The sequence below is a fragment of the Equus caballus genome, chromosome 4 (genome assembly GCF_041296265.1).
Source record: "Equus caballus isolate H_3958 breed thoroughbred chromosome 4, TB-T2T, whole genome shotgun sequence".
Classification (NCBI taxonomy): Eukaryota; Metazoa; Chordata; class Mammalia; order Perissodactyla; family Equidae; genus Equus; species Equus caballus.
In genome coordinates this window covers 21,008,332-21,029,789 of record NC_091687.1, presented here as the reverse complement: position 1 = coordinate 21,029,789, position 21,458 = coordinate 21,008,332, and the positions used below count along the sequence as shown (strand labels likewise).

The 21,458-nt window shown below is 43.0% G+C and overlaps 1 protein-coding gene and 2 long non-coding RNA genes across 16 annotated transcripts in view; 2 read left to right on the top strand and 1 right to left on the bottom strand.

Moving 5' to 3' along the window:
• The window catches only part of COBL (cordon-bleu WH2 repeat protein), a 277,939-nt gene that overhangs the window by 38,413 nt on the left and 218,068 nt on the right, over positions 1 to 21,458 (top strand). The window lies entirely within an intron of this gene.
• LOC111773147 (uncharacterized) lies at positions 1,308 to 20,742 on the bottom strand. Of its 3 annotated transcripts, XR_011437762.1 has the most exons (5): positions 20,562 to 20,731; positions 12,110 to 12,493; positions 11,031 to 11,333; positions 3,220 to 3,526; positions 1,308 to 2,031 (listed from the first exon to the last, which is right to left on the bottom strand). It is a non-coding gene; the product is annotated as an uncharacterized lncRNA (long non-coding RNA). The 3 variants fall into 3 exon arrangements; XR_011437761.1 differs by lacking the exons at positions 1,308 to 2,031; positions 3,220 to 3,526 and adding an exon at positions 7,108 to 8,423 and having other exon boundaries at positions 12,230 to 12,493; positions 20,562 to 20,742; XR_011437760.1 differs by lacking the exons at positions 1,308 to 2,031; positions 3,220 to 3,526 and adding an exon at positions 7,108 to 8,423.
• On the top strand, positions 7,595 to 8,689 carry LOC138923721 (uncharacterized). Its single transcript, XR_011437763.1, has 3 exons — positions 7,595 to 7,789; positions 8,055 to 8,189; positions 8,310 to 8,689. It is a non-coding gene; the product is annotated as an uncharacterized lncRNA (long non-coding RNA).

The window sequence follows — 21,458 nt, the reverse complement described above, 5'->3', positions numbered from 1 at the left end:
CTTCCTCTCTCCACCTGTCCTGGACCCTTTTCCCTTCTCTTCATTCTTGCCTGCATCAATTCTCACTGCTCTGTCACTCAAGAAGCTGGAGGTTCAGGCAGTAAAGAGTTTAATTACGCAGCCAGATTATTTTTACTTTAATGTGAATATTGGTGTTTCCTATTTCGGGCAAAACCAGCCTATATAAAAATGCAGACCTGAAAATCAAGTCAAATTATTTGTGTTAGAGAGTAATTCTTTCTAATAAAAGTATCTCAGAAGTCCCTTGAAAACCTGATGTTAGAGTGGCAGCCGTGACCATGGACAAAGAGGGACATACTGAAAGTTCTTTCAAAAGTGTAGTCGAAGGGCCATGGCCAACTGCAGGATGTGGGGACAACAAGGAACAGTTGAAAAAGAGTGTTACTCTTTGCCTGGGAGATAGGATGGTGATGATACTATGGTAAGAGAAGTGTGTTTGGGAAGGAAGATGTTGAAATAAGGTGTGAGTCTGAGGTCCTGGTGTGTGTGTGTGGGCAGGTGTGCAGCAGCCCGAGAAGGTGCACAACTGGCGATGGGGCCCTAAACAGGGGAAAAGGAGATGCCCTGGCCTGAGGCACAGACTGGGAGAAATCGTGAAGGAGGCAGTATTAGAAGCTGAGATATCATGAATCAAGGGGAAGAGTACAGGTGAGGGATGGGAAGAGAAGAGGGTCAAGAACCAACGACTGAGGAAGATTGCACTTGGATGACGGAGGTCGAATTGCTATAGCTGGAGTTGGCATCACCGGAGAAGAGAGTACTGAGTCCGTGAACCAGGGTGGGTCAGTGACACTTTTAAATATAAACACCTAAAATAAGTTTTATGAGGTGTTTGAATTCTAAAACTAATGAAGTGTTTAAGTATTTTTGGAATTGTATTTGATTATTAAAATATTTAGTCAAGTTAACTATTTTCAAGTAGGTAAAAATTAGTTTATCTCTTTGGCAAAACTTATAATTCATTTTTAGATCTTGACTTTAAATATCAGATAATTCAGGCCACTATAAATATGCCATGAATGTAGCCACCCAGTGCCTTGGGAGGCAAGAGCTGCCTGTGGAGGCTAATTCCTCAACTAAAAGCAGAAGCCAGCGTCAGAAGGCCAGTCAGCCTGAGTACCTGGCTCCCTGTCCTCTAGGATAGTTTCTCAGGAATGTCACTACAGATATGGGTTTTTTTTTTGTAAATGGGGTATTTTAAATGGTGGTACTTGTTTGTATTGCCCCAAATACTTTTGTGACAAGCTAGAATGCACGTTCAAAATTCACAACATGTATAGCTTTGTGTTCTGACGTTGCTTTACAATTGTGTGTGATTTGACTTTTATTTCGAGTAAAAAATACTGTTGTTTGCGGTGTTGTTTGCTGCTGTGTTCCACAGATGAGTGTTCAGACATAGAGAGGGGGAGAGATGACTGAACCAGCCGCCAGATCAAGTTGTGTGATGTCTTCCTCTAACTGCATGCAGTGGCGGTCCTGAGATCCCTGTTGGGGTCCCAGCCCACCGGCTTGCCTTGGGCTTTAGTTCAGATGTGTGGAGACTCCCAAAATGCAGGCTTTGGGATGAAAACTTCAGAAGCATCATTTGAGTGGATGCCTCAGGCCCTGTTTGTCCAAATCACTTGTTTGAGCCCTTCGCTTGTTTGAGTATTCAGATGTCACAATTTCACTGATGTTTAGGACGCGGAATGGAACTTTGGATCAGTCGCTTTCCTGAGTGTGTTAATTCTCAATAATCTGAATTTTTATTTTTAAGCTTCCAAGTTTAAATGAATTTTTTTCTTGCATAGCCCATGGTGAAGTGTTAAATAGCAAAAATATTTACAATTTTTGTAATTGTAAATATTTTTTACTTCTGGCTTCTCTGGAGTTGGAATGACAGAGGGATCCGGATGCTGTCACAGAGACGGGCTGCCTGGGGTTGAACATACCTCGTATGAGCTCTGAGACCTGGTCAAGCTTCATCATCTTCACAAGGGGGATAAAATCCACCCTGCTGGAAACAGCTGTCTGTGAAACAACAGGGAGTGTGGGGGTCAGCATATGATGGTGAAAACCGTCTACTGGACAGGAGTGAGATTCATGGTTGCTCACTTCACTGAATGAGTTAGTTAAAAAGGTTAAATGTTTTAAAAATATGCTTTTTCATGTATTTTGCAATCTTTAGATAGAGGGACACACCCAGAACTCATTGTAAATGGTTTTCAGTTTCAGATTCTCTAAAATCCAGTAAGAACTTAAAAAGAATTTCGGTAAAATCTGATCGCTAACCATCTGGGTACTGATAAATTATATTTTTCCTCCTCAGTCTTTTTCCGTTGCCTCTCTGTCACCTAAGCAACTTTAGGTGATTGATTTTTTTACTTTTATTTTTTGATTGATTATTTTTAGCCACTCACTTTGTTTTCCTTAAACATTTAACTTAGGTTTCATGAAAATAATCATATTCTTTCTCTTTCCACCCATTATCTTCTGTAAAATTTTATCTAAATAGCATGATTAAAACAGGTATTGCTGGCATAAATGGTTTTGGAGTAACCCAGCCGCCTCTTAGAAGAATATCCCCAAACTAGTGGGAACTGTGGTGGTCTGACTGGCTGGAGAGCAGCCCACCAGCTCCAAGCATCGATCCCTGTGTTCACAGGAAGAGTTGAGAAGAGTGTGAAATGAAGCACTGCACCCAGGGAGTGAGGTTGTAAAGGTGGAGGGTCCTGGTACAGGAGGGCCCTGTGCGCCCTCCAGAGGCTTTTGGATTTTGTCCTACAGATGGGGAGTCAGCACGCTTTTCTGTGCAGGGCCAGCTAGCAAATATTTTCAGGTTTGCGGGCCATGTGTCTCTGTGGGGACCACTGAACTCTGCGATTGTATGGTGAAAGCAGCCTTAGACAGTATGTGGCTGGGTGCCCATAAGGCTTTGTTTATGGAGACTGAAATTTGAATTTCATGTAACGTTACATAGCATGAAATTTTCTTCCTTCACTTTTTTTCTCCCAACCATTTTAAAATTTTCAGAACCATTCAGCTGCTGGCTGTACAAAAACACAGTGGTCAAGAGTTTGCTGACCCCTGGGACAACTGTCCCTGTCTTCTACAGCACAAAGTTGAGCCAGAGAAAACAAGATCAGATGCACTGTTTACGCCTAGTTTTAGAGCGTTTATTCCTGGACATCTTAATTTTAGTCCATCCTTTCTACCTACCTGAATTTAAGTATTACAGAAAGTAGGTTGAGGTTATTGAGTAGATCAGACCTAGAATAAAGGATGTTCTTCCATCTTCTCGGCACTTGCTTCCCCATTGCTGGCTCACACCAGTGGTTCTCAAAGTCTGCTCGGCATCGTCCAGGATGCTTTTTAAATATTCAAAAATCAGAATCTACTAGGGAATCTGCATTTCTCGGAAGACTTCCCGGTGGTTCTGTTATACGCCAGAGCTGACCCCAGAACGGACATGAACCAGATCTGATGGTCACCCCATCAGGGGTCCTGAAGTTGCACTTTGCATGGCCTAGAGAGAATGAATAGGAGTAGGTTGATGCCGAGGAGGCCTGTCCAGGTTCCTTAGCTAGTGAGCTCCTATAGTATCTCTATAAAAATAATTAAATCTATCAAAAATTATTAACATTTCAGTACCATGTCTTGAAAACACACATACATACCTGCAGATTTCTCAAATCTGGTATTCTGGTGTTTTATTTTTTCTTTAAGTTGAACAATAGAATGTGTTTTAGGCACATAGAAATATTGAGTAAATTGCCATCCAATCAATATTGATGAGAAAGACCTTTGAGTCCCTCAGATCGCCGCTTATGCAACTTTTGTTTCTCTATTTATTCTTTCCCCGACTGGCAGCTGTTTTCTCTAGAAATATTCTCCTATTAAACTCTGGTCTCACAATAGAATCTGACGCTGGTCATTAAATTTATATCAGTGTGTTATTTCTCCCAGGAATACTTGTGTTTGCGTTATCTCCATTCAGTGAAAAGCATTGTCTCTTTTAAAAATGAGTCAAAGGTAAGCAAGCCGGATATTTTTGTCTTCTGCCAAAATGCACCCTGCGTTCTCTGACCCTCTCGCCCCACAGGACTCCTGAGAAGAGGGCCTGGCACGTATGTAGCAGGCACATAAGAGATCTGTGAATGAATGAGCGTATTGAGGAAGCTCAGGACTCTAACCAAGAATTTGCGTCTTTGGAGGAAATCCTGTTTTGAAGTCTTTCTTGAACGGAACTATTGCTATTCACCACCTCAGAGCCAGTGCTGGCTCTGAGTTTTGCAATATTTGGGCTGCATAAAGAAATCTTTCTAGAGTAAATGTTTTCTCTTCCCCTCTTCTTAAAAGAGTGCATTTTATTTTGCTCCATCTGAGCCATATGTGCTCAGACGGGTGTCCAGAGCCAGCTACTGTCCACAGGTTGTGCTTGGCAAAAAGTGTTTCTGAGACAACACAGGTGCTTTAAAACCTGTCTGTTTCAGAACGTATATAAATAGACTTCAGCAGGAAATGTGCGTGTTGGAGACTTTTTGGATCCTCTCTATTTTTCTAATTTGCTGACTTGATTAAGTCCAGATGGAGAGGAGGAGATGCTGCGCACAAAGGGGGCTTCTAACGAGCTCCTGTCTGTGTGTGTACAGCTGTCAGCTAGCTTAGGATTTTCTTTGGTGCTTATGCCTGCCACATCCTCAGTCGATGTGACAGAGCATACCTTGTTTCTTGACCAAAGATTCTTTGATGGGCAGGGTTGGTATTGACTGTGAACATCAATTTCTCTAATTGAAGCTGTAAACAAACTAATAGCATCTATAAAGAAACCATAAAATACTCTTTCCCTTTCCTGACTGGCTTTCACAAAATCAAGGATTATTATGGTGAGCGGAAGTCACAGTTGCATTTGCCTTGGTTTTAGATGAGTCTTATCTGTTCTCCTGGGGGAAACGTCGAAAGAGCAGAGCAGGGCTCTGGGGAAGGAGCGGCCTGTGCTGCCACGTGCAGGCGTGCAGCCTCAGGCAGGTTCTGATGCACCGTCCTCATCTGCAGATGTGCTTCAGTTTTCTGGCCTGACTGATCAGACAAGGGACCCCATGCAGTGGCTACATCTTGTCTCTTGTCACTACAGAGCACAACGTGACAATCTGTGGCCTCCCTTCAGTGCCACACATCTCTCTTCTCCTTTCCTGGGGTCACTGATGTCTGACATGACTTAGGATCCAATTGCTGTGAGAATAAAATCTTCTTCCTTCTACCCCCATGGGTCCTTGGAGAGATGGTAGCTTTATAGGACCTGCCTGAAGTGCACAGAGCAATTAGCTTGTCACAGAGCTGTAGGCAGCTGGGGACCTGCTGTCTTATATCTGCTCCTCTCCTTTCCACCTCACTCCATTCACCCTTCCTCTTGCTTCCCTGGGATAAACTCAAGCTCTGTTTTCAGGGAACCTGATTAAGACACCCGTGTTCTTAATTCCTCATCTGTAAAAAGAGATTATGATATATGTGCTTTGTAGAACCATGTAGATCAAATTATTTAAGTATATATACCAACTCGCACAGAGTGAATGCTTAATAACTTGGGGCTATTATTATTAATACTTCTTATCGTTATGTGAAAGTGTGACCGGAAAGACTATTTTTGAGGGGGAATGTAACTTCTGCATGCTCAGCTGTTACGGGCTTATAGTGGTACACTCAGTGAGGGAGTTTGTAAATTCAGAGGGCCCTGCTCCTGCAGAGGTGCTGTCTCCCACAGTGAATGATTACCATGCTGCAGGATATACTTGCTGCATTCTCTTTTTAGAGAAATCACTAGAGTTGTTGATGCTGCATTCTTCCATTCCTGGCTCCATAACACTCATTTGGAGTAGGATCCCTGTTACATGTAATTTGCCCTCCTGGAGGGATGAGGGGAAAGCTTCCTTGTTGAGGATGGGCAGGAATGGTATCCCAGGTGACTCTGGGTACCAAGAATATCAGCACTAGATATCCTGCCCTCTTGGGAGGGAAAGGAAGAAAGTGGCCAGGACATCATCCTTCTACCAATAACATCAGAGCACCAAGTGTTCACTTGATTCTTTCTTTCTTTTTGCTGAGGAAGAGCTAAAGATTAGCGCTAACATCCATGCCAATCTTCCTCTATTTTGTATATGGATCACCACCACAGCATGGCTGACAAGTGGTGTAGCTCAACACCCAGGATCTGAACCTGTGAACCCGGGCTGGTGAAATGGAGAGCATTGAACTTAACCACTACTCCATGAGGCTGGCCCCTCACTTGCTAATTTCTATGTGATTGGTCTCCAAAGCAGAGGTGTGTGTCCCAGTGTAAGAATAGTGGCAGATGGAGGTTTTTAAAAAGTGAGAAGGTATCTGGGACACTTTCTGGCCTTATTGCAAGCCCCTCTGGAAATCTTGACCATTGTACAATTTTAAATGCTTTTTATTTGTAATCATGTATCATATTATCAGCTTAGCTGCATGATAAACCATGAGTTAAAAAAAGTAAGAAGCAAGGGCTGGCCCATGGCGTAGTGGTTGAGTTCAGCATGCTCTGCTTCAGTGGCCAGGGTTTGTGGGTTCAGATCCAGGCGCAGACCTACACCACTCATCAGCCATGTTCTAGTGATGACCCACATATAAAAAAACTAGAGGAAGATTGGCACAGATGTTAGCTCATGGCATATCTTCCTCAGCAAAAAAAAAAAAAAAAAAGAAAGAAAAAGAAAAGAAAAGAAAAGAAAAAGAAAAGAAAGAGGTCCTGATATTGAGATATAAGTTAACAAGGAAAAGTGGGGCTCATTTTCCAAATTTGCCTTATGATTCTCCTCCCGAGACAGCTAAGTTGTGTATCTGAATAAAAGTGGCATGTCTCTTAGTCTAAGTGTCCATAGGACTTCAAAAAACACATTAGAAACTACATATGTGCTGGTGTCCTAAAATCTCTTCATTCTTTCCTTTCATGGGGAATAGGGACTGTCCTTTCACACACCACGTTATTGGTGCACAAGCACTTGCAAGTAGCAGCCCAAAAAGCCATTTCTCACATTGTCATTTAAAATAGGTCAGTTGATGTATAAAGAAAAAAAGTCAAACATCCAGTTTATAAGAGCAGCTTTTGCCTATAATACATAAATTTCAGTCTACATTTTCCTATGTGTTTGGTTTTTATATAGAAAATGAAATAATTTATCACGTTGTAGTTCATTTGCCCACATATGAGGGGATTTCTAACACAAAAGTCAAGATTGTCTTTGTAGCTAATGGATATTCTTAACTATCATGTTAAATGATTCCCAAGGGGACTTGCAAATTAGATATTATATGTAATCCCCTTATGAAATGTTGGGAGTCAAAAAAAAGGTTGGGAAACATTCCATACACTGCGCCACATTCGGCCCTGACTTTTGTTGTAAACTCAGAGGTGTGGTGCCACATGCAGTGGAAATCACCCCGTGGCTGCTTTTTTGGTATGTGCTGGTGGATGCACAGTTTCTCACATGGTCAAACACCTGCCAATCCATGTGGACAGTCAGCCCGCGTGACTTCCAATTCCTGAATAGAAGGCAGGAGCCCGAGCTGCGGAGGGGACATCACAGATAGGCCACCCGCTGATAGAGCTCCCTGCACCCGCCTCCCCTCTGGGCACTTCGGGATCTGCGCATGCCAGGCTTCTCCTCCATGGAGATCCCGGGGCAGCTTTGGCTGAGTCGCCTTCTCTTCCCGACTCTGTCTCCTCCTTCTCTCCTCTGAGCACGTGTGCATTTAGGATCTTTGGGCTGAGGTATGTTCTGTTTCCACAGCTGGAAAGCAACCTGCTTCACCTCCACCAGCATGGTGCACAGGGAAACTCTCACCTTGGCCTGTCACCATCCAGCCACTGCCTGGTGATCCTTCCACTCTGATCCTCCAGGCTGCCAGCTGTGTTTGCCACCCTGCCCTGGGGTTTCCCTGTTGGCATGCCCAGTGCCCTGGGGTTGGCAGCTGGGGGAGCAGCCCCACTCTGGGGCTCTCTGGGCCCCAGTTTGTCTAGTCTCCTTTGTTTATAGAACTGCTTAACCCTTCATCCCTCGTGCCTGTGCCTTTGAAGTGGAGGTGCAGACACTACTGGCCTTGGAAAACCACCGTGAGGCTGAAACAGAGGGGTGTGTGACTGTCAAAGGCCCGGGAAAGTAGAAAGAAGGGTAAGAAATTCCTCTGAGGCTCCACTTTGTGGATGAACCATGCCTGGATTTCCTGAGTGGGGCATTAGAAGTGCTGCCATTAGTTGTTGAGCATTGGGCCAGTGTCACATGCCTTTGCAGGAGGACTTCGGATTAGAAACAAAAGCTGTGATTGACCTGCAGACGACAGAGAGGCCTTCTGTGCATCCTGGGACTGGAAGGAAAATGAGACTTGACTTCTAGGGCCTCTTCAATCTGCACCATGAAAAAGAACATTTACTCATGGGACATTTAATGCATTTATATATATGAAATTTAATTTCTCACACATGTACATATCTGTCTGTCTGTCTGTCTATCTATCTGTCTGCCTACCAGAGAGAACAGTATAATGGACCCTCCTTATACTGTTCAACAGGGCATATTTTCTTTCACACTATATCCCATTCACTTTCTACCCCAACTAGGGTGTTTTGATGTTACCAAATTAATGTACAATTAAAAGCATTTGGTTCATTTTGGTTCAGGCTTTAGAGACTTTTTTAAGAATTATATTATGTTTAGCAGTTATGTAAAACAGTTTCCTTTACACAGAGCATCCTCACTCTTTTGTCCAGCTGCATAGTACTCCATCATAGTTTATTTAAACAGCTTTCCAGTGGTGGGTGTTTGAGTTGTTTCTGCTGTTACTGTGATGAATAGATCCCCTTGGAATGGCCTTGGGTGCAGACCATTGATCCAGTGATTCTGAGAGTCTGGGGAAGCTGCGATTCAGATCTGAAAAGCATCTCATGATGGTGAGGCTCAAGACAGACCTTACTCCATCCCTTACTAGTTAGGTTGTCTTTTGACAGTTACTGAATTTCAGTCTCAGTTTTAGCTTTTATAAAAATGGGGGTAATAGCACCTCCCTTGTGGGCTGTCATGAGAGTTTAATGAGACACAATGTTCAAGTGCCCACCACGGGCGCTTACTCATAGTTAGCATTCCACAAGTATTAGTTATCAGCATTCCACAGATATTAGTTGTCTCCTTTCCCCTGTTTGAATTTTGAAATAAGGGTAATGCTCCTTGTGTCAAACTGCTCTCTGCATAGGGAATCATTATGAAATGTTTGGTAGTTGCCAAAAAAGTTTCAGTGACATTAGGATTGTGTCACCATCAGCAATACAATCCAACCAAACCAGTCCGGCCAGTTCTCTCTCCTAGTCTGCCCAGTCAGCCCTTGAACTTGCAGGCAGGCTGGCTGGAACGGAAACCAGTTAGCCCTACACCCACACCTGGGGAATCCCTTTACCCTCGCAGGTGCTGGCGTTTCAGCTGCGAGCACCAAGGCGTGGGCCCCACAGTTTGCCGCTAAAGTGGGGACCTCAGCTGCTGTGTGGAAAAGACATTTAGATTAGTTTACCTACCAAAAAAAAGGTGTTCTTGTCCATGAAGAAGTTACAGATGCCATTATAAACATATTTTCCTAGCTTGTTTTTGTCATCAGCTCCTTCATGCTCAATCCCTAAACCTCCAAATAGTAAGTATGCAAAAGTCTTGGCCGCCTGACTCATTTGAGATCCTGTTTAGGGTGGCCAATGTGGCCTGTCCTGTGGGGCGCAGGCCTCACCATCTTGTGTGGATCTGCAGCAGACAAGGATCCAAGCTGGGGTTGGAGGGACCTTGGAGATCAACTCTGTGCCCCTCCTCTTGTGGCCCAGGTAGTGAAGTGACATAATGGGCATGGCACAGCATTCGGGACAGCTGGGACACCTTGATGGGTGATAAGGCCCAGGTGCAAGATCTTGCTGGGAGAGGAAGGCGTTGATGGGCAAACTGAGCTCTCAGACCTGGCTGTCCTCAGCCTCCACCCCATCTGCTTCCCGGGGCCTGGATGGACATGGGGGCTCCTGTGTGGCTGCCGTCTTCTCCTTCCTCTCTGTCCTGCCTTGGTTCCAGTTCAGGCCCTTGTCAGCACTGTCCTGGTGTCCTGAAATGCAATTCTTATTTCCTTGCCTTGAGCCTCAGACTTTTCTCATCCACTCTCATGCTGCTGCCAAAAATAATATTTGAAACGTACCCATCGGACCTTTTATCCTCCTGCTTAAAAAAACAATTGATTTGCTCCCTGTTTCCACGACAGTGCAGCCCCAAAGTGTAGCAGCCTGCAAGGTCCGGGCTTTGGGCAGACCCCAGACCTCAGGGAGTCAGGGCTGCTGGCCCGCCCGGCCTGTGGCTCCGGGAGCCAGGTCGGGGCGCTCTGCTGGTCCTCTTCCCCAGGAGGGACGGCTTCTTATCCATCCTGTGTCCCAGGATGCGCCACTCGGCAGGACAGGATTCCCTGTCACTCCGTATCGTGTTAGCACAAGTACGTCTGAGTGTACGTTCATCGCTTAAATAATTTGCTCTTTTGTTTTCAGACTTGTGTTGGGGGTGAGGAAGAGGAGAGTGTGGGTCCCGCTTGTGTGCTGGTGCACAGGCCCAGCCGCCTCCGTGCTTGCCCTGGTCCTGGTCCCTCCAGAGCGCTCGTCCCAGCCCTTCATGACCAAGCCTTTGCGCCGTTGTCTCAGACTGCCTGCTCTTTCCCGTATGACCCCCCTGGTGACACTGTCCCTCAGGCCCTGTTTCACCGGCTCTCTCCTCAGTGTGTGACCAAATGACTCCTTCTTCCAGCAGTGTCCTCTGCGGGTCTCCTTGGACCAGGACTCCCTCTCTGTTTTCCTGCCTTCTTTCTGTTTCTTCTCAGACTCCTTTGAAAGGTCCTTTCTTCTACCCACACCTTAAATGTTGGGGTGTCCCCAGGTCTCCTCTGCCTCTTGCATCTCCTCCCATGCTGGACAATTCCCCCAGGGGATGCTCCTGGAGCAGGTCACCTACCTGTTAGTCAAGGTGCTGTGCAGTCAGATGTGCAGAGAGCCCACTCTGCTCTCTGGCTCACCGCTGGCAGTGCCTCTAGGGTTAGTGTTCTTACGACTTCGGTGGGCTCCCCTCCATCGCCATCTGTAGCTCCATCCCATCACCTCTCCCCTGAGCAGCTCTGGACTTCCTTTTCCAAGACCTCTCCAAATGGATGCCACACAGGAGCTTCCAACTCTCCGTACCGCAAACTGGACTTCTGTTCCACCCTCTCAGTCCTTCAGTGTGCGCCTCAACTTGGTGAATGGGACCCTGCCATCCTTCCTGTCAAGCAAGGGGGAAGTGTGTAAGTCATCTTGAATTCCTTTATTAACTCGCCACAGCAACTCTTCCACCTAAGTATTTTGTCACACTGACATTTTCTTAGTTCAGACGGAACCAGCATTGGTATTTTTGACTTTTGCAGTAATTTCCTAACTCTAGTCTCATCTTCCTTCATTCATTTAATAGATATTTATTGTGGATATATTATTCACCAGTGTTTTATACCTGGGAATATAGCCATTAATATGATAAATAAACCAATACATTATATTCCAGTGGGAGTGGTAGATAGTAAATACTTAAACAGGTAATATAATTTCAGGAATGATAGCTGAGATGAGTAATGAGTTGTTAAGGGTTGCTGTTTTGGATCTGCTGTCAGGGAAACTTCCTTGTTGTTTTATTGTGCATAGGCCTCAATGAAGATAGGAGTGAGCCATGCCAGGGTGTGGGGCAGCACATGCAAATGTCTTGGGCTGGGGCTGAACAAGGCATGCATGTGGAGTGAGAAGGCAGTCGGTGTGGCTGGAATAGGCAAGCTTTGGGGAGAATGGTGGGAGGTGAGGTAGGAGAGCCAGGCAGTGTGAAAGTGGGTGTGAATCTTTTCTAAAGTTTATGGGATGGCCTTAGAAGGTCCTCAGCAAAGGCGGAATGTGAACTAAACATACTCTCCTCCCACCTCCAGGGAACTGTGCAAACGCCATCTTGTTACTGCCCTGCCTGGAGCCCTCTTTGGGTTTCCTGTGACCTCTGAGATCATGTCCAGGCTCTTGTACCTGGTGTCTGTGCCCTTTCCGCCTCTGCCCCACACACACTGTCAGCCCTTAGCCTGACGTCCCTGCCATCCCAGCTCTTCATGCCCCAGGCCTTTCATGTCTTCTCCTCTTAGCAGGTACCCTTCCCTCTGCTTGACTTCTCTGTCACTTAGCTCAGCCTGCCCCTTCCTCCTCAGGCAGAGCGCTGATCCTCTTCTCTTGAGCTTCAAGAGCATTTTATGTGAGTCTTTATCATAGCACAGGTGTGTCATCTCATAGGTGTTTTTCTGTCTCTGTTTCCCACCAGCAGTGGACTGGTGCCAGGAAGGGACCATGTCATCCTCACTTGGAGATATCCAGACTCTGTCTCAGAGCCTGACCCACAGAAGACAAACAATAAATGCCCTTTGAATAAAGAAGAGAATAAAGATTAGACAATCTTTTTCCCTTTTCAATGCAAATCTTAGGTGTTATACAGTTCTAGAAATAAAATGTACAAGAGCCATTTTATAATTTGTTTCAGATGTTTAAATAAGCTATATGGTTTTAACTGTTAAAGAATTGTACTCTTTTAAGTAATAACATGATCCCTTTATTTAGTATAGTACATTGTCACTATCTTCATTAGTTAAGTAACAATAGTGACTAAAAGTGTTGTTCCTACTTATAAATGAATACTTTTCAAAAAGTGCTATCTTATTTGCAGGAAAAGTAATTTCAAAAATGACCAATAAGTTCATTATGTTGCAGGTAAATAAATAATGCATTTCCTTTGTTGTAATGAAAACACAATATCCTGAGAGCTTAGCTTTAAAGTTTAATTTCGTTAATCAAAATGTTTCTCATTGATTATTGATTGTGACTGACAAGCTTCTCTTAAGGAATAGAGGGAGAGATTTAATCAGATTTGAGCAAATTTTTAGTACTTTTCTTAATGTATCTGTTTTTCTTCAGATTAAATTATTTTGCTAAACATTAAAGTGGCTCTAGTTTCTTTGCTTTCATATTTTGGGTGATTAATGTAAAATATTAGTAATATTTTTAGAAAACATAGTTTTAACTGAAATATGTCTATATACATTGTATAGATATGTGTACATTTTATAGATTTATCTGTAATAAACCTAGAGTAAATTACTTGTTTTCAAATGAAAGCGAGTTCAACAGAAATATTGTTTATATCTACCTTTCTTGTATAGAATAAACCTTCGTATATTGCTTAACAGTATTCTGAATAGACCAAAATCCCTATTTTATAAAACATTGTTGGTGCTGTGGAGGTGCCATCTTTTATCCTCAATCAAGACAAACCAGAAGAGAGTTGCATATTTGACTGCGTTGTTTGGGCTCTGAATAGGATCGAGCCTTGCTTTGGTGTCGTAGAATCGGTTTATTGAGGAGAGAAGCAGCTGTTGGAAAGCTGTTATGGTGTATTTGGCTTTTCAGCATGTCATTAGGTACATAATTCACTACTTAACACTGTTTCCTCACCCTGAGGGCCTGAAGACAAGTGGTGCTCTGGGTCACCGACTTCTTTTATCTTAGGACATGGGAACTTGGCATCTGGCTCTGCTTCTCATCTTTGCTAGGACCGCTGGGGAGCTCAGAGCCTTGGCTTGCTGCTGTGGGAGCTGAAAGGTTTGCAGTAGCATGTACTGAACTTACCCTTGTTTAGGTTCTGTTCTCCTGGGCTTCCTCAATCCCTCTTAAAATCTTGTCTGTTATATACAATATAATGAATGAATAGGTAAATCTATAAAGGAAAGCTTAACTCTGCTCTGGTCCTGTATGTAAAACCCCATGTCTAAGAAAAGCGATAATCATTCACTTTAAATAACTTAGGGAAACAGGATGTCAGAGAGGAAATATTTTCGAGTTAAATGATTCAGTGAAGTAATGAATCTTCTCATTAGGACACCTATTGTCATCTTACCAGTTGGTGACCTTCATCAAATCTCACAGCTTCTCTGAGCTTTCATTTCCCCACTGGTACATGGTGATGGTGATACTGGCCTTACCCCCTGATGAGAGCATTGTGAGTAAGGAACACACTCGAAATTATCTGTATGCCGGAAGGAGTGCATGTGGGTCTCATTGAGATGATTAAAAGTGAGTACTGATGCCAAGTGATGCTGCTGCTAGTGGGCCAGCTCCCATGGTTTCTTTTCCATGGGAGTCTAACCTCTAAGTGAAAATGCAGAAGCATGTTGGTGTGGTCACTGCCTTTCCATCGCATTCTAAAATTGGATACTGCCCGCCAGTCATTGTGTATACTGAAAGGCCCAAACAGTGGGCTTTTTCTGACACACAAAGGCTTGCTTGTGGTACTGAGAGTTAGCTTTCAAAAGATCCTGAGAAAAGTATGACTGGAGTGGGGCTCCTGCAGGGAATGTCACGGCCGGACCTTTTGTGCCTCAGCCTCAGCCCTTTGGTTCACTCGAGTATATGTAGATGGAGAATGTTAATTCGTTCTTAGTCACGTAAAAAGTACCCAGGGTGGTTCAAAGGGGGAGTCAGTCAATTTAAATGACCAGAGTCTTAGGCGCGCTGCCTGGAACACTCCCGCCTTTGTGCTTGGGTCCGACTGGACAGCTGCCACTACTGTGCAAGATGAAGTCCCAGCGTCTCAGCTAAGCTGCATAGCTTTCCAGAGCACATTGCAAAAATCCTTTCAATTGTGGGTGTGTCAGAGCAAGGAGTAAAAATAGCCACCAGACTCTTGGTAGAGAGATGGCTACATGCCAGCCTTGGGGTCCAGGCCACTGGTTGTCCAGATACTTCTCTGTCTACACAATGTGGGCTTCTCACGCTCTGCAGGAGCTCAGGGGACAGAGCAGGGACCATGGAACCACGGCTGGTCAACTGTGTGACCTTGGCTGAGTGAGGTAACCTCCCAGGGCCCAGGGGATGAGTCCACCCACCTTTATATGTGGTTGTCAGAATTTCATGAGATTACATGCCCTGAGTGCCTGGCTCACGGCTGGCTAGGACTCACTGTGAGTCCCGTTCTCTCCACCCTGGGACCGGTGGACCCTTTGTCCTTGCCAGTAGGAAGTAGGACTCAGCAAGGGGATTTTCCCTTCTCCAGCCGCCAGTCGTTTCTTAGAACATGCTCATTCTTGATTGTTTTCTTCCATGGGTGAGCCCATGTGTGGCCAAACTTCTGACCATGTTACTCCAACCTCTCAGAAATGAAGACCTTCCTCCACGTGGATCAACGTAGCGTGTGGGTGAAATAAATGAGGCCCTAGGGGGTGCTATTTATTATTATTTCTTTAGTCAGTAATAACTTGGTAAAGAGGAGATTCAGGAAAGGCCACAGCGTCACTGCTTGACTCTTTTCCCAGAGAATCATTGTGAAAGTAGACATGCGTAAATCAGCCAAATGCTTACTATACACCCAGCAGCATCCCAGGCAATCTTACAGGTATTTTCTCATTTAGTCCTCACAACAGCTGTCTGAGGTAGCTAGGATTATCCCTCTTTTAATTACATTAGGCATTTTAAACATTTATTTTTAGGCAAAGGAATCTGGCAAATTCTAAATAGCAGGGTCTGAAATAGAATAAAATACTCAGGTTGATTCAGGTTTCACATGGATGCTGTGATTTAGTTTATTAGTAGTTTTAGAAATATTATTTGGCTAACAGCTTCCACTATCCGCAAAGTAGTTTTTAATTAAGTTGGGAGAGGGATACATAGAGATTGAAGGCAGTTATAGGAAGTAACCTTTAAATACAGTTACAGCTTTTATTTTTTAATTTATTTTTGTAGTAGTAACCTTGGTTTATAACATTATGTAAATTTCAGGTGTACATCATTATATTTTGATTCCTGTGTAGACCACATCATGTTCACCACCCAAAGATTAATCACCATCTGTCACCATACACATCTGCCCTTTCACCCCTTTTGCTCCCCCCACCCCCTAGTAACCACCAATCTAATCTCTGTTTATGTGTTTGTTTGTTGTTGTTTTTATCTTTCACATATGAGTGATATCATATTGTACTTGGCTTTTTCCATCTGACTTATTTCACTTAGTGTAATACCTGCAAGTTCTATCCATGTTGTCGCAAATGGCAAGATTTCATCTTTTTTGTGGCTGAGTAGTAGTCCATTGTATACACACACACACATACACACACACACACACACACACCACATCTTCATTATTCGTTCATCCATTGATGGGCACTTAGGTTGTTTCCAAGTCTTGGCTATTGTGAATAATGCTGCAGTGAACATAGGGGTGCAGATATCTTTTTGAATTGATGTTTTCGTGTCCTTTGGATTAATACCCAGAAGTGGAATAGCTGGATCCTATGGTATTTATATTCTTAATTTTTTGAGGAGTCTCCATACTGTTTTCCGTAGTGTCCGCACCAGTTTACACTCCCACCTGCAGTGTATGAATATCCCTTTTCTTCACATCCTCTCCAACACTTGTTATTTCTTGTCTTTTTAATTATAGCTATTCTGACAGGCATGTGGTATTATCTCATTGTAGTTTTGATTTGCTTTTCCCTAATAGTTAATGATGTTGAATATCTTTTCATGTACCTGTTGACCGTCTGTATATCTTCTTTGGAAAAATGTCTGTTCAGATCCTTTGCCATTTTTTAATTGGGTTGTTTGTTTTTGTTGTTGAGTTCTCTGAGTTCTTTATATATTTTGTATATTAACACCTTATCAGATATATAATTTGCAAATATCTTTTCCCAAGTTTTAGGTCATCTTTTTGTTTCTTTGATGGTTTCCTTTGCTTTGCAGAAGCTTTTTAGTTTGATGTAGTCCCATTTGTTTATTTTTTTTTCTTTTCTTTCCCCTGCCTGGGGAGACATGGTATTCAAAAAGATACTACTAAGACGGATGTCAAAGAGTATACTGCCTATATTTTCTTCTAGGGGTTTTATGGTTTCAGCTCTTACATTCAAGTCTTTAATCCATTTTGAGTTAATTTTTGTATATGGTGTAAGATAATGGCCTACTTTCATTCTTTTGCATGTGGCTGTCCAGTTTTCCAAACATCATTTACTGACAGTACTTTCCCCAAGGTATGCTTTGCTCCCTTGTTGAAAATTAGCTGTCCATATATGTGTGGGTTTACTTCTGGACCCTCATTTCTGTTCCATTGATCTGTCTGTCTGTTTTTGTGCCATTATCATGCTGTTTTGATTACTATAGCTTTGTAGCATATTTTGAAGTCAGGGAGTGCAAACCTCCAGCTTTATTCTTTGTTTCTCAAGATTCCTTTGGCTATTGGGGTCTTTTGTTGTTCCATATAAATTTCATGATTCTTTGTTCTATTTCCATGGAAAATGTCCTTGGGACTTTGGTAAGGATTGCATTGAATCTATAGATTGCTTTAGGAAGTATGGACATTTTAACTATGTTAATTCTTTCAATCCATGAGCACAGAATATCTTCTCATTTCCTTGTGTCTCCTTTGATTTTTTTTTTTTTTAAAGATTGGCACCTGAGCTAACAACTGTTGCCAATCTTTTCTTTTTTTCTCCTGCTTTTTTCTCCCCAAATCCCTCCAGTACATAGCTGTATACTTTAGTTGTGGGTTCTTCTAGTTGTGGTATGTGGGACACCGCCTCAACATGGCCTAATGAGCAGTGCCATGTCTGCGCCCAGGATCCGAACCCTGGGCTGCCAAAGTGCAATGTGCGGACTTAACCACATGGCCATGGGGCCGGCCCCTCCTTTGATTTCTTTAAACAATGTTTCATAGTTTTCAATGTACAGTTCTTTCACCCCTTTGGTTAAATTTATCCCTAGCTATTTTATTCTTGGTGTTGGAATTGTAAATGGGATTGTATTCTTACTTTCTGTTTCTGCTATTTTGTTGTTAGTGTATAGAAACGCAACTAATTTTGTGCCCTGCAACTTTACTGTATTCATTGATTATTTATAATAGTCTTTTTGGTGGATTCTTTAGAATTTTCTATATGTAAAATCATGTTATCTGCAAATAGTGACAGTTTCACTTGTTTTCCACTTTGGATCACTTTTATTTCTTTTCCTTGCTTGATTTCTCTGGCTAGGACTTCCAATACTATGTTAAACAAGAATGGTAAAAGTGGGCATCCTTGTCTTATTCCTGTTCTTAGAGGGATAGCTTTCAGTTTTTCACCGTTAAGTATGATAGCTGTGGGTATGTCATATGTGGCCTTTATTGTGTTGAGGTATTTTCCTTCTATACCTATTTTATTCAGTGTTTCTGTCATAAATGGATGCTGTATCTTGTTGAATGCTTTCTCTGCGTCTATTGAGATGATCTTGTGAGTTTTCTTCTTCATTTTGTTAATGTGTAGATTAATCTGAGGATGTTGAGCCATCCTTGCGTCCCTGGAATAAATCCCACTTGATCGTGGTGCATGATCTTTTTAATGTATTCTTGTATTCGATTTGCTAGTATTTTGTTGAGGAGTTTTAGATCTTTGTTCAGCAGTCATACTGGCCTGTAATTTTCTTTCTTTGTGTTGTCCTTGTCTGGTTTTGGTATCAGGGTAGTATTGGCCTCATAGAATAAGTTAGGAATCTTCCCCTCATCTTCAATTTTTTGGAAGAGTTTGAGAAGCATAGGTGTTAAGTCTTCTTTGAATGTTTAGTAGAATTCAGCAGGGAAGCCATCTGGTCCTGGACTTTTGTTTTTTGGGAGGTTTTGATTACTTTTTCAATCTCCTTACCAGTGGTTGGTCTATTCAGATTTTCTATTTCCTCTTGATTCACCTCTTGTAAGGTTGTATGATTCTAAGAATTTATCTGTGTCTTCTAGATTATACAATTTGCTGGCATTTAGCTTTCCGTATTATTCTCTTGTAATACATTGTATTTCTGTGGAGTCCATTGTAATTTCTCCCCTTTGATTTCTGATTTTATTTGAGTCCTACTCTTTTTTTCTTGGTGAGTCTAGCTAACAGTTTGTCAACTTTGTTTATCTTTTCAAAGAACCAGCTCTTAGTTTCATTGATTTTTTTTTTCTAATGTTTTTTTAGTCTCTATTTCATTTATGTCTGCTCTGATTCTTATTGTTTCCTTCCTTGTGCTGATTTTGGGCTATGTTTGTTCTTCTTTTCTATTCCCTTTAGATATATTGTTATATTGTTTATTTGAGATTTTCTTGTTTCTTGAGGTAGGCTTCTATTGCTGTAAACCTCCCTCTTAGGACCACTTTTGCTGTATCCTGTTAATTTTGGTATGTTGTATTTCATTTGTCTCCAGGTATTTTTTGATTTCTCATTTTATTTCTTCATTGACTCAATAGTTGTTCAGTAGCATTTTGTTTAATCTCTGCATATTTGTGGCTTTTCCAGTTTTCCTCTTGTAATTGATTTCTGGTTTCATACCATTGTGATCAGAAAAGATGGTTGGTGCAGCTCCCTGCAATGCACAGCTGTTGTGGCTCTCTTTTGGATGGGGCAGGCCTATGGCCCATTCTGGCTGTGCTGTTCTGTGGTAGACAGCTGCCTCTGGATCGCTGATGGGTACAGCCAGCCCTAGGCAGGGTAGCACATAATTACTCCAGGTGTTGAAGATGAGGCAGATCCCCTGTATGGCTGTTTGTGATGGTCACTGGCACAAGTCTGCTGTGGGCCCACCTGCCTCACCACAGAGGTCACACAACCTCCACCTAGGCAAGCCCACAAGTTCCCGGCAGGCTTTCTGGTGGCTGGAACCAGTCCCTACGGTGAGCTGCATGCTCTAGCTTGCTGGATTAAGTTGGTGCTGTAGTGGGCAGAGCAGATCCCTGTAGCTAACAGGCTAGAGGATGAAATCCAATGGCGGCTGCCAGCATCTGTGTCAGCACAACTGAACTAGGTCACAATAATGGCATGCTGCCAGTCTCAGTCCCTGGAGGGGTGGGCCCAGCCACCTCCTGCCTCTGTGAGATGCACTCCAAGCTTAGTAAATGAATCTCTTTTTACCAATGAACTATACCCTTCTCTATCTGGTGTTTTTGTGCTGGTTTCCAACTCAGATAAATCTGTGAGAGAGCCCTTTAAGAGCAGGTTTTTCTTTCTCTGAAGTTATATAGCTTAACTGGGCAGGTTCCCCATTGGTTTTCAAAGCGGGCAAAGCCAGATATTATAGCATCTCGCCTCAGTTATGCTGAATCCAAGGGCTGGGAGGGCCACTGTGTCGCTCAGATCCACCCCCCTTCCAGGAAGCTTTGTATCTTTGAGATCGCTCCCAGCCATGAAACACCATGACTAGGGTATGTTTTTTCCCCTGTGGAGCTGTATTTCTGGCTCTTCCACCCTGTCAGTATTGTCCCTTGTTGTAGGGGTTCTTTTTATCCAGATCTCTGTCAGAGAGAATTGTTCCACAGGTATTTGTAGATTTGTTGTGTCCGTGGGAAGAGTTAAGTTCAGGGTCCTCCTATGCTGCCATCTTCCAAACTCCCATTTACAGTTTTAAATATGACCCAAGGACAGAGAAGCCATGAACCGACCACACTCACCGAGCACTGTGCTGAGGTCTGAGGAAGATCATGAGGAAGTCTAAAACAAATTGAGTTCAGCTTCCCGAGGGTTGGTGTTTTCACCTTACATAATCCCCCTCATGCGGTCTGATGGTGGCTGTGATGTTTATGAAAGGAACATGGGTCACAGTGGTCACTCCATCTTGGCTGACAGACTCATGAGAACTCAACAGTCTACTATCTAGAGAATTCTAGGTAGCTACCAGTTCTAGAATCTAGTCTAAAAGAGTCAGAGAGAGGATTGGGGAGGCCAGTCCGTGGAGGCTGGCGAAGGGAGAGTCCACTCTGCATTTTATTTTATTTTATTTTTTATGTTTTATTATTTGAGCTATAATTGACATATAACATTGTGTTAATTTAGGTGTACAACATCATGATTTGATATTTGTATATATTGTGAAATGATCACCGCAATAATTTGTTTTTCTTCTTGTGATGAGAACTTTAAAGATCTACTCTCTTAGCAACAGCTCTGCATTTTCTTTGATGGATTTGGTGTTCATCTCCAGGCTTGTCACTGGTTTGTAGAGGGCATGAGTTCTAAGCCTCCCCGCAGTGTAGGTCTGGTGTCCTGGCAGCGTTGCCTGGGAATCCCATTGTTAACATTCTGATGAATGAAAGAACTGTGTGGTGCTGACAGTGGAGGAACAAATTAAAACACTTAATGAGGAACAAAAGTAAGATAAAGGAGGGTGTCAAATAGGAGCAGAATAGGTGATGAAGAAGTGTGCCTGTGCTCCTCTTTCAGAAGGAAGTCACACACTGTTACTTTAGGAAATACAATTTAAAGGAAGTGACGTCAGAATCTTAAACTCAGATGACCAGTCGTTGGAGGATTTAAGAAGAAATTCATTTCAGGATCCCTCGCTCTGCCCT